The 10,939-nt window shown below is 48.7% G+C and overlaps 1 long non-coding RNA gene across 1 annotated transcript; it reads left to right on the top strand.

The window, feature by feature from the left end:
* LOC113488741 lies at positions 1-4,907 on the top strand. The gene is made up of 3 exons (XR_003399970.1): positions 1-828; positions 2,651-2,781; positions 4,817-4,907. It is a non-coding gene; the product is annotated as an uncharacterized LOC113488741 (long non-coding RNA).
* The last annotated feature ends 6,032 nt before the right edge of the window (positions 4,908-10,939 follow it).

The following is a 10,939-nucleotide window of genomic DNA, read 5'->3' as shown; positions in this document are numbered from 1 at the left end:
ACGGAACCTGCCTCTCCTGGGGCGGGCTGGTGGAACCAGAGAGCGGCTGCATCTCACGCCGAACGTCCGGCATGGCAAAGCTTGGAATGTGCTAGTCCTGGTTTGGCTGAGCTGGGCTGCCAGGCCTGGCCCAGAGCGGCTGCAGGCCAACAAGGCGATGGCACGGCGCCCCGGGATGGAAGTGAGCCCTTCGCCTTCAGGTCTCCTTTATCTCACAGAACGTTCCTCAGGTGTCCGGTTCCTGCGTGCGTTACCACACTGGCGGTCTGTGGTGCTGCTTGTAGAAGGGCTCTTCCTACCTTTCTTGGACCCATCTCCCAGCTTTTGTTCATATCTGATCCAGGAGGCACCAATCAGCTTCTTTACGGACCGAGGAAAATAGTTTAGCGGTTTAGGCATGAACCTCTGTACGAGCAGACGCAGTTCCCATGAATTCTCTTCCTCTGTAACAGACTCGAATGTGGGACACACCAGATTATCCCCCCAGGTGAGACGTCTTTCATCCAGGGCTCCCTCTAATACCAACGGAGGGAGACTGACCCTTCTCTCTTGACCGAACCATTATCAGTCCCTACGACAAATTCTGATTTACTTTGAGGCTGCGGTGCTCGGGAGCTGTGGCTGCCACCCAGATCCTCGGCTGGGCAGCATCGCACGGACCCAGAATGAAGAGTCTTGGTAAGAGCATAACAAGGGAGGCAACGTGTAGAGGCAGATGTATCATCATCAGGGAACTGAAGAGAAATGCTGAGATCAGCGCATTAACCAGAAATATCAGTACATGATCAGCTCACCCAGATTTCTTTGGAGGCCTCACAGCAGAAGAAGGTAAATAACTGCAAAACAATCTGATTTTGTTTGAAAGCTGATACCGACTGGACACAAAGGTGGAATGAACGGAGAATGAATCACGTGAATGAAAAAATGAAAATTACTTTTTAATTTTTGAAACCGAGTAAAAAAAGTTCAAGTCAATATTGAGGAAATGGAAACGCTTTGGCTCAGCATTTCGGGCAGAATCCCATAAATGACCGAAAAAAAGAGAAGGTAAACTTGCCAGAAGGCAAGGAACTGTGACAGGAAGGAGAGGAAACAAATCCACACGCCTCCATTGCAACAGCCAAGAACTTACTCAAACTATGCAAGTGCGTTTAAAAATGAGAAATCCTGCACTAAAGGATATAATGACAGGGAGTAGACTTGGAGACTTCAAATGCTCCGCAGAAGTTGTGGCTCGCTAGGAATATTAAGAGCACGTAGGTAGGAAAGTGAAAAGCGATTTTGTTAAGCGTAGGAAGAAATCAAAGGTAGAAAAAGCATAAAAAAAAAAAAAAATCAGCGGTCCGAACGTGGTGGTTTTGCCTCGCGCCAGGTTCTGCGTGAGGGCAGGCGCAGTGAAGCCTTGCTTTGACGTCTCCTTCGAAACATTCGACCGTGACGCTCTCTTGTTTTCTTGCCAAAGCAAAACGCTGTCCTCAGACCTCTTGTTCCCTCTTGGAGTCCTTGAGCGCTATTTAGCTAACGGTCATCTTTTATTTCTGTGCTGGATATTGAATTCGGATTAAATCCTTGTTCCTCCGGTGCCTGTTTACAAATGGCTAAAACCCCAGTCCTGTTCATGCCGGCGAGTTCCTGCAAGGGGCAGAAGCCGAACCCTTGTGCGATTCGATCCCGTGACAATAAAATGCCGCTGACAGGGCAACCGCTGTAGTGGGTTAACGTCACCGACGCTGTGCTCTGGGTAACGTGGGCTTGTCTCCCTCCAGATTATTTAGAGGGCACGGCCTCTGCTTTGCTGTCTGCCCTGGTTACGTGCGCGACGGCAAAGGTCAAATCTTAAATCTAGTGCCTTGCTTTTTACCATGCTGGGACAAATAATTTGTCACTGAAGTCAGTTCCTAAATGACTGAGACTAGGAGACCAGTCAGCCCAGTACAGTTTAGCTCCCGATAGAGGAATAAAACACAGAGCCGGTTTTGACACTTGCCGAGATCACTTTAGTACCCTGAAGCATGAAATTTGATTACCCTTCTCTTAAAAGGCGCGACAGCAGATGTCATTAGTGGTCATAAAATTATTCGGCCTTTAAAAATACCACACCACAGTATCTGACCTGATGATATCTCCCAGATCAGAAAGAAGAGGAAAACACCCCAAGATTTCACAGTAAACGATTTGGTTTTTATCATTCAGTCCCCTCAAGTGAAGGGATGTTCATAGACTGTAATTGCAGCGCAAGAATCATAGTGCTTGCATTTCTGCCGCGCACTGAAATTGAGACTCAACACGTAGGAGGGAAAGGTTAGTATCATTCTAAAGAAGGAGATGAGCAGAAAGCTCTTAACTCATGCCCTCGCAGCTGGACAGTGATGAAACCAAGAAAATGAGTCAAAACTCCCCATTCACAGAAAGCACAACAAAGCAGAGTAATTTAAAGATAACACGACTGTCATTCCGGTAAATTCAGAGATTAAAAAAATCATGAATAGGGCCAATAAAAGCATTATGCTGGTGCTCGGAAACATAAACTTTTCCTTCTTACTCTTTGAGTAAACACCTCTACCTTGTTTTAAAATGTATTCTCTCTCGTTCTACAACCTGGGATTTTTTTTTATTTTTTTTTTTTCTTCCCTAAATAACATGATTCCAGCTGTTGCAGATTTCCCACTGAAAATTGCAAGGCTTCGGATAATACCAACAACATATCAGTGGTGTGGATGAGAAGGAATCCAGCTTTCCCGATTCGTTCCTGCTCCCTGATGCTGCCTCTCAGGAAAAACGGTATCTTTTTCTACCCTTTTCTTTCCTTTGACTCGAGTTTTAGAAACCTGGAAGGAAAACTCCAGAAGGAGTAGCCCTTCCATTTCCTTCTGGTATCATTTCCCTACATCTCCAGTAATATAAATAATCTTGTAAGTGATATAAAACATTTCCAAAAAACATACGTTGAAAGCATGAAGCGCTTGAGATCCTCTGCCCAAACAAACTCCTTCCTTCCCTCACTCTCCACATTTTGGTGAGCACTCAGGCAGCCTCGTCATTTGGATAATTAGAGGGTGCCAGATGGCTGTAAATATGTTCACAATCCTTCTTATCCAGTTCCCTTCTAGCTGGCACCCTCATTGCTCTACCCTGTAGCAAGCACCTGGTCTGTTCCGATTTTTGAAGAGTCTCCCTTCTACTCTCTTGATCTAAGCCGGCGCCTCTAGTTTTAATTTCCCCTTTAAACGAAAGAGGAAAATTCTTTGGGACTCTTCTGTGCCAGGTGATACTTCCTCACAATCCCTTTCACCATCGGTTCATTAATAACATGCCCCCCTCCTGTCCCGTAGCCATTCCCGTGCCTTAAGCATCACCTTCCTTTAGGCGGGACTTAGTGTCACTGAGCATATGAAGATACCGATCGCCCGCGGTGAATCACAAGGGCGTAGCAGCTTCTCTCTATTTTGAGAGCAGAGATCTCATGCCTGCCCTTTGCGGAGGGGTAAGTGGCACACAGGAGGAGGTGATTCATCCCACGTCATGCCCCGAGGAACTGGCACAGTCAGCATTCGAACAACAGTGCTGGCTTGAGCGCACGGGTCCCTCTCACCCCCGCCTCCGCTCCTCGTGGTCGCTGAACTTCACCTTCACGAGGGAAGGGACCTCTGACCCCGTTGCTTCACAGCTCAGGACCGTCCGTTTGTTCTTCCACACAGCCCAGCCTGGATCCTGACACCTTACAGCCCCGTGCTGGTGCTCTTCCCTTCGGTAGGCAGCGAAGGCCAGAGGATATTGGGGTCCCTTACGCAGGGACAAAAGGCACCTGAAAGACCCACGTTATCCCCGCGTGACCACCAGGGCCCCAACGCGCCATCCTGACAGGTCAGCTGGACCTTCTATCACGTTCTGCCGCTGTCACCCCAGGACGTTTCGATGCAACAGTCCAGCCCAGGCAGAACCGACTTTGACGGGGCCCCAGGAGCCCAGCGGCCACCGGACCAGGCGCGAGCCCACCCGTGCGTGTCACAGCAGCCACCCCGACCCCAGCCAGAGCGGGTGCGCTGGGGAGGTCGGAGCTGAGCTGGAAACCTTCAGGGTGGGCTGTTGAGGAAGCAGAACCACTAGGGGGGGGGGGCTGCGGCCTCCCCCACTTGCACGAGGTCCACTCAGACATTTCCTGAGCTGGCCTCGGCGCCGCACGCTTGTTGCGTGAGCACGGACCCGCTCGTTGAACAGAAGCTTTAGGATGCAGATGTTCGTGGAGGTTCAGCTGAAACGACAAGAATTTCTGTGTGACGAGAGTTTCATACGACGAAATATAATCTTTTTTTTTTTTTTTTCCTCCGAACTCGTGAATACCGCTCTTAAAAACAAACATTGTGATTTCAGCTTTTCTTTGTGATGGAAACATTTCTAAATTGCTAAGCAGTGGGGAAGGACGGAAAACTGTATAGAAGGCACCGTGAAAGGGGAAGTTGTTTTTTAAAGCAGCTTTAAAATACAGACAGTGACATTTCTAAAACTAAAGAATAAACAAGGTCAAAAGCTGTCTTGAGAGTCTGAGGGAAGCTACAACAGCAAAAAATGTTGGGGTCACTAGAAGGGTGACCGGATTGTCAGAGGAGAACCATTGAGAGACGATGCGTGTATTTATTTCGGTTTTGAACTGCATCCGCTTGAGCTATCACCCACATTTTGTGTAACGAGGCATTAGCAACCCTGTTCCGTGCAGCAGATGCTCCGCTTTGCTGGAGTGGGGGAGACTCTGGCCCTTGCTCTCCCATCTGTTTGGTTCCACCTCGAGTGTGCTGGGGTTTGTTTGCTTGTTTTACAGAGTTTGAGTCCCGTCCTCTCTGCGGGAGCTGGGGACGTTTATGAACGGGCACGCGTGGCGCTCGCTCTGCCCCACCTTTGCTAATGATTCCCCGGCTCCACGACTCACTTTTTTTTTTTTTTTTTTAATGCATAAGCAAGTCAACGTTTAGTCACATAATTCTTACGAAAATCCTAGATAAATACAACGTCTTTATGTTGAAATCCTCCTAGGAATTCCACTGCTTTATCTACATTTTCCCATCCTTTGCCACTTTTTTTCAGTATTAGTGCACTCTGCTGGTAAGAGTAGTGCTCAGGTGACCTGCTGTGGTGGATTCTTTGGTTCGGTGAAGCAGACTCTAGTTGGCAAACGCAGAATTACCTACACACCCCAGAAGAGAATACTGTCTTTGGTTAAAAAGATGGATTATAAGAAAATAAGAATTTCGTCTGAAGAGTGCGAAGGGTCAGATACAGTCTAACGGAGGCCGCCGAGCCAAGATGGACGGGTCAGTAGATGCAGGTAGGAGTCACTCTAGACATCTGCCCAGGGAGAAATAAGCAGTCAGGAGTCACGGGAAAGGAGAGAGCAGACCAGAAGCTGTTTGTGATCAATCTGGGAGCCCTCAGCAGTCAGCGTGGGGCACGCGGAAGCATCGTGTCGTGGTGCGAGCTGCTGAGTCCCCTTTGCCTCTTTTTCCTGTTCCAGCTGATCGTGTCGTTCTTTTTTGTTCCTTTCCTGGGAAGCAAAGGATTGGTGTTGCTGGCATCCAGTTGATGGGGTTCCCTGAATCCCAGTCCCACAACAGTTTGGTGAAGGGGGCCAGCACCTGCCCTTCACGGGTGGGATGTGCTGGGCGCACGGACGAGCTGCCCAGTTTCATCCCAGACGTGGCTGCAAGCCCTGCAGTGATCAATCCCTGGTGACAGATCTCTGCTCAAGATTAAATTTCTGGAGAAATTAACTTTGCTATTACATAATAGATGAGGAGGCTGCTGCTCCAAAGCATTCTTTTACTGCTAGCATACAGTCAGATTTATCTGTGATTTTCCCTCTTGTTGACTAGCTGGTCCGTTAACTCTTCACTGAAAGTAGGGAGGAAGCAGATGGCAGAAGGCAAATTTGCTTGTCTTCCTTCAACAAGAAGACAGATAAACTGATTTTCCTAATGATATATCTGACACACAGAGGCCAGATGTTATTTTTATAAGCCACACTTCTTGTTTATAGATTATTTTTTTTTTCCGTTTTTCTTCCATGCCAGCAGACATGTCAGCGGCCCTGTGACCTGTAAAGGATCAGAAAGCAAGCAGCCATGAGTAGGCACTCAAACCGTGCTTTTCCAAGAACCTGCACAACGTCGAATGCCGTCTCATGATTTCTGGGAAGCATGACTCCCAGATTGGACTGCTGAAAAGGTAGACAGCGCTGAGATTAAATATAGCAGCAAGTGGGTTGGAAGGAAGAACACTTGGTTCACAGGAAGTGGGAGGCTGTTCTGAAGAAATCGAGTGACTTGCTTATGTTGCCGCATAAGCAGTAATAAAACCAGGCTTGCCTCCCTGTTGCTGGTTTAACCTTTTAGGCAGTGCTACTTCTTCTATACGTTCAGGCTCTCACCACGCAGCATCGTCAGGATTTTCCTCCCTCGTTTGGGCGCTACAACAAGAGGCACTACGGTACTGGTGAGAGCGTGGCAGAGGTGAAGGAAGGCACTGCCCTGCCGGGGTGAGGTTTGGTGTGCTCCGTTTGATTCCTGCCTCTCTGCTCTGCCTTCGTCCCTCCTCACGTACAAATCTCCGTCCCAAGCTAGCTCGCCAAGCGTGCGGGAGCCCAACCTGAGGCACACGGTGCCCAGAGGGCGGGGGCAGCTGCAGGGCTACTCTTAGCATGGAGTAACGTCTGGCCAGGAGTATCCTGTTTTGAACTGGGGATCCCACAGTCCACACTAAAAAGATAGGAGGTTGTGGAACTCATTGTGTGCGAAATTATTCCTGTGGATCAGCAGCTTGATGAGGGAAGGAAGATATTCTTGGTTATAAAACTGCCCTTCCTTTTTATCGTTAGCCGCAGGACTTCAGCTGGTGGTGGAAAGCTTTTGGATTAAAATCGTGATTTCCTCAGCCCGTTTATGAATACTGAGAACACGGAGGGATCTAGCAGAGCCATCTGCTCATGAATTGGAACTCCTGGTTGCGAGAAGGTGAAGCACCACCTTTCCCTGAAGCACCCCTCAGCTGAGAGCTTGTCTAGCTGTCTCTGCTGCTTCTCTCCCCATCCCACTGGATCGAAGACATCTGACGGCCAAGGGGAGGATCTTCAGGGCGATGCCATCTGCTCACATGGCTGTCAGGAACAGGAGGACCGTTACGCAAATCCCCAAGCGCTCGCTCGTGTCTGCCTCCCCACCCAGCTCAGCCGTGTTGCTCCCGGGGCCCCCCGGGCCACCGCGTCTCGCTCGGCTCCCCTCGAGCTGCCTCATGAGGAGCCTCGAGGGAGGTCCCCACCCTCTGCCTTGTACTCACAGCACCCTCCGTCGCCATCGCGGGCAGGCACAGAGCACAGGGTGAGCAGACACTGGAAGAAAAACGTCGAGGGTGCGACTCTTCAGGCTCTCCGTGGATGGAAGGAATCATTCTGCTACCATTCTGGCTTTCTGCATCCTTCAGAATAGTGTTTCCCTTCTAGGGCATTTGCGTTTTTCCTCTTTAGATACTTATGCTATGCATTGGCCATGACTGAGTCCATCTGTCGAGAGTTAGTCCTTTAAATAATTACGTCCACATTTCTGCTGGGTAGTTCCAATTAATGACGGTCCTTTGCATACTCTTCGGTTCTTACAGCTCTGAATAATACCCTCTGTCTGCCTGCCGTGCCTGGATGAACTCTTTATTCCAACCACAGAGCTATGAAATGTCTCCTTTCTGTCAGCCCCAAGGGAAGGGCTTTGGAAGAAGCAATAATCATTGATATGCATAACTCCCAAGCCACCCGTGTCACGAGGGTTTGATCTCCAGCACTTTGAACTCTGGCCTGTCTGACCTCTCTCAAACATGCAGAAAAGTTATAAAGATTTTATTTTATTTTATTTTATTTTATTTTATTTTATTTTATTTTATTTTATTTTATTTTATTTTATTTTATTTTATTTTATTTTATTTTATTTTATTTTATTTTATTTTATTTTTTTTAATAAAGACTGTCGTCCCTCTGAGCAGTTGTTGCAAACCAGAGCAGAAGGGTTGTTTAAAACGCTCAAAATAACGAAGTGGACAGCTCACTATTAGTTTTCAGTCCCTCGGCGACATTTTATAAAGTAAAAAAAAATAGTTAGGGCAGAGGATTTGCCATTCTTGTGCCACGCCGACAGAAAGTGTAACTCGGAGCCTCGATTTTCAGCCTTTTCTATGCCGGGTGTCACGTTAAACAGCACAAGTGTCAAACCACACACACACCCTGCCCCGACCTCGCACGAAGGGAAGGAACGGTGGTGCTAGTGTGGAGGGGATGCTCTGAGACTCGTTAGTGACTCCCATGGACAGCTCGTCCCGTGAAGGGTCTGTGCCTCGGAAACCAGCCCGTCGTGCGTCAACTGATCAACCCCACCGCCTCCTTTTAGAGGTGGATGAGGGATTATTGTCTTCGTACGGACGGGGGAAACTGGGACACGGAGATCAGGTTTCTGAGGCGAAGTTGCCAAGGAATGACTAACCGAGGAGCTGCCGGCTCGGAGCTCTCTTCCTGGAGCTTGCTTTCACCCCGGCGGACCGGAAGCATTTTTGAAATGCCGCCTGCTTTGTGCTGAATGCTTGGCTGCACAATTCACACCACGCTTTCCAGTTCCTGAAAACAAACACTTGATGGCAGGAGCCAGGCTTCCAGGCTTGTCAATACATCGCTGATTACGGTTTCCACTGGCCCTTTCGGTGTCTGCTATTCCTGGATCGCTTGGGGGAGATACATATATATAGAAGTGCACATAGAAAAGGTATGTGTACATATATGTGTATCTATATCTGCTTTTTCATCAGTTTGCTTTCCACAATATCATCTTTCATCCCAGCTGCCATTTCCTGGCAGTCAGAGGAGAACCGCTTTGGCTCGTGCTCCAAAACACATTTGGAAAGGAGGTGCAGAAAACTCAGGATTCTCCCCTCCAGGGAATAAAGGAAGAGAAGGAAACCGAGAAAGGGAAGAAGGGGCAGCGGGGGAGTCTGGACAGGAGCTTCCCGGAGCTTGGAGATGATAGTGGAGGGAGGGACTCGGTGCTCAGTGGTGTTGGCCTCTTTGCCTTTGCCTGGGGGGTCCCCTCCGCCCGCCCGGCACCTTCTGTGACACAGGAGGGAAGTTCAGAACCAACAAAACCTTCACCAGGCCCCAGGCAGCCGGTGGGGACGGGAAGGGGGACAGGGATGGGGACGTGGGCTGGAAGTCTCTGCTGGCTGAGGAGAGAGGAAAGATGAACATCTGCTCAGGAGGGTTTGGGACGAAATCCGGTTACGTGCTTGCTTACCCCTGGTTCGGCAGACAGCGGCCGCGAAGCAGACTGAACGCGGGGAATTCCATCTCACACGGTGGGAGCGCCGCTCGCAGCTTACACCGAGCACGGCCGACCCCAGGGACGGTTACTGGGGGGCGTGGAGACATCCTCGAGGTGCCAGGGGGGTGGCAAGGAGCACCTCTGGCCTGCTGACATTCAGTACAGGCAAAGGCAGGACCATCCCAGCTGGGAACACCCCCCTCCCCGTGATGTGCTGCCGCAGGACTGGTTGCCCAGAGATGAAGGGAACTGTGAGTCAAAACCGACAGCAAAAGATTGCGCATGGAAAGACACAAATTAACGGGGATGAGTCTGTAAAAAGACCGCATTAAGTTGCCAGAGAGCCATAATTCCTCCTTCAAGAGAGTCCATCTGGCACAGACTCAGCTCAAAGACGGCGATTAGAACAAAAAAGCGATATGTAACAAATAGAAATGAGGAGATGGAGGGATTGAGAGCAATTAATATGAATTAGTTTTATGAAGTGCATGAAATACAGAAGGAAAAAAAGGCAATTTAAGGCAAAATTTCCTGGCTGTCAGTTTTAAGGACAAAACAGGGTATCTTTTAAATTGCATTTAGAGAAAAGAAAACCTGGTAACAGTCCAGGACTTTTAATAGATGGAGAGAATAACGCCGTTCAGAATTATACGGGAAAAGGCAGAAATTGTTAATAAATATTTCTCACTGGAATTCGGAGAGAATCAAGAATGATGTGATGGAACCATATAACGATGATGTGCTATTTTCCAGCTCGTTAGTAACAGATAACAGCGAGTAGGGAAAATTGTTTAAAACAGCCAGTCTACAAAGCTTACACAGAGCGTCCTCCAAGAGCTTTCACCAGCTAGTACGAACTGTGCAATATGTGGATTTGTGGAAATTTACGGAATGAAAAATACCTGTTCTGCCCTGGTACTCAAAACAGATCGAGTGGGATAAGCCAGGCTAGGCAAGCAGTCAGGCTTTAAAAGAACTGGGTGCGTGCAAGGTGAGTGATACTCTCGTGTGTAAAGTGCTTGTAAGAAAGTGTGAGGGATGTGGGGTTATTTGGTGACCCCCCCAGGTCCGTGGGGTTATTTGGTGACCCCCAGGTCCGTGGGGTTATTTGGTGACCCCCATGTCCGTGGGGTTATTTGGTGACCCCCAAATCCGTGGGGTTACTTGGTGACCCCCAGATCTGTGGGGTTACTTGGTGACCCCCAGGTCACCAAATTAGGAACTGATTGTAATAAACCATCCGATCCATCTGTCTGGCCTAAAGCAGGATCAGATCTATCATTAATAATATTTTGTATCATAGTCTCGTGTCTTGAGTTGGGATCAGAGTAGAATCTTGGAAGTCAGAAAGGAGCCTTGAAACACCTTCAAACCAGGACATTCCTGCGAACCAGGGACACGAACGGAGATGTTGATGGCAGTGGGAGTTTCTGGTGGGATGTAGGAAAGAGTTCCCAGAGCACTTGCTTTTCCTTGCTGCTTTCTTTTTAACTCCAGTCTCAAGTATTGACACTTGAAGGCCTTTTCCTTCCTTCCTTCCTTCCTTCCTTCCTTCCTTCCTTCCTTCCTTCCTTCCTTCCTTCCTTCCTTCCTTCCTTCCT

The sequence above is a fragment of the Athene cunicularia genome (genome assembly GCF_003259725.1).
Source record: "Athene cunicularia isolate RWA chromosome 25 unlocalized genomic scaffold, athCun1 chr25_part1, whole genome shotgun sequence".
Lineage (NCBI taxonomy): Eukaryota > Metazoa > Chordata > Aves > Strigiformes > Strigidae > Athene > Athene cunicularia.
The sequence above is the reverse complement of the archived record's forward strand: the minus strand, read 5'-3'. Positions and strand labels throughout refer to the sequence as shown.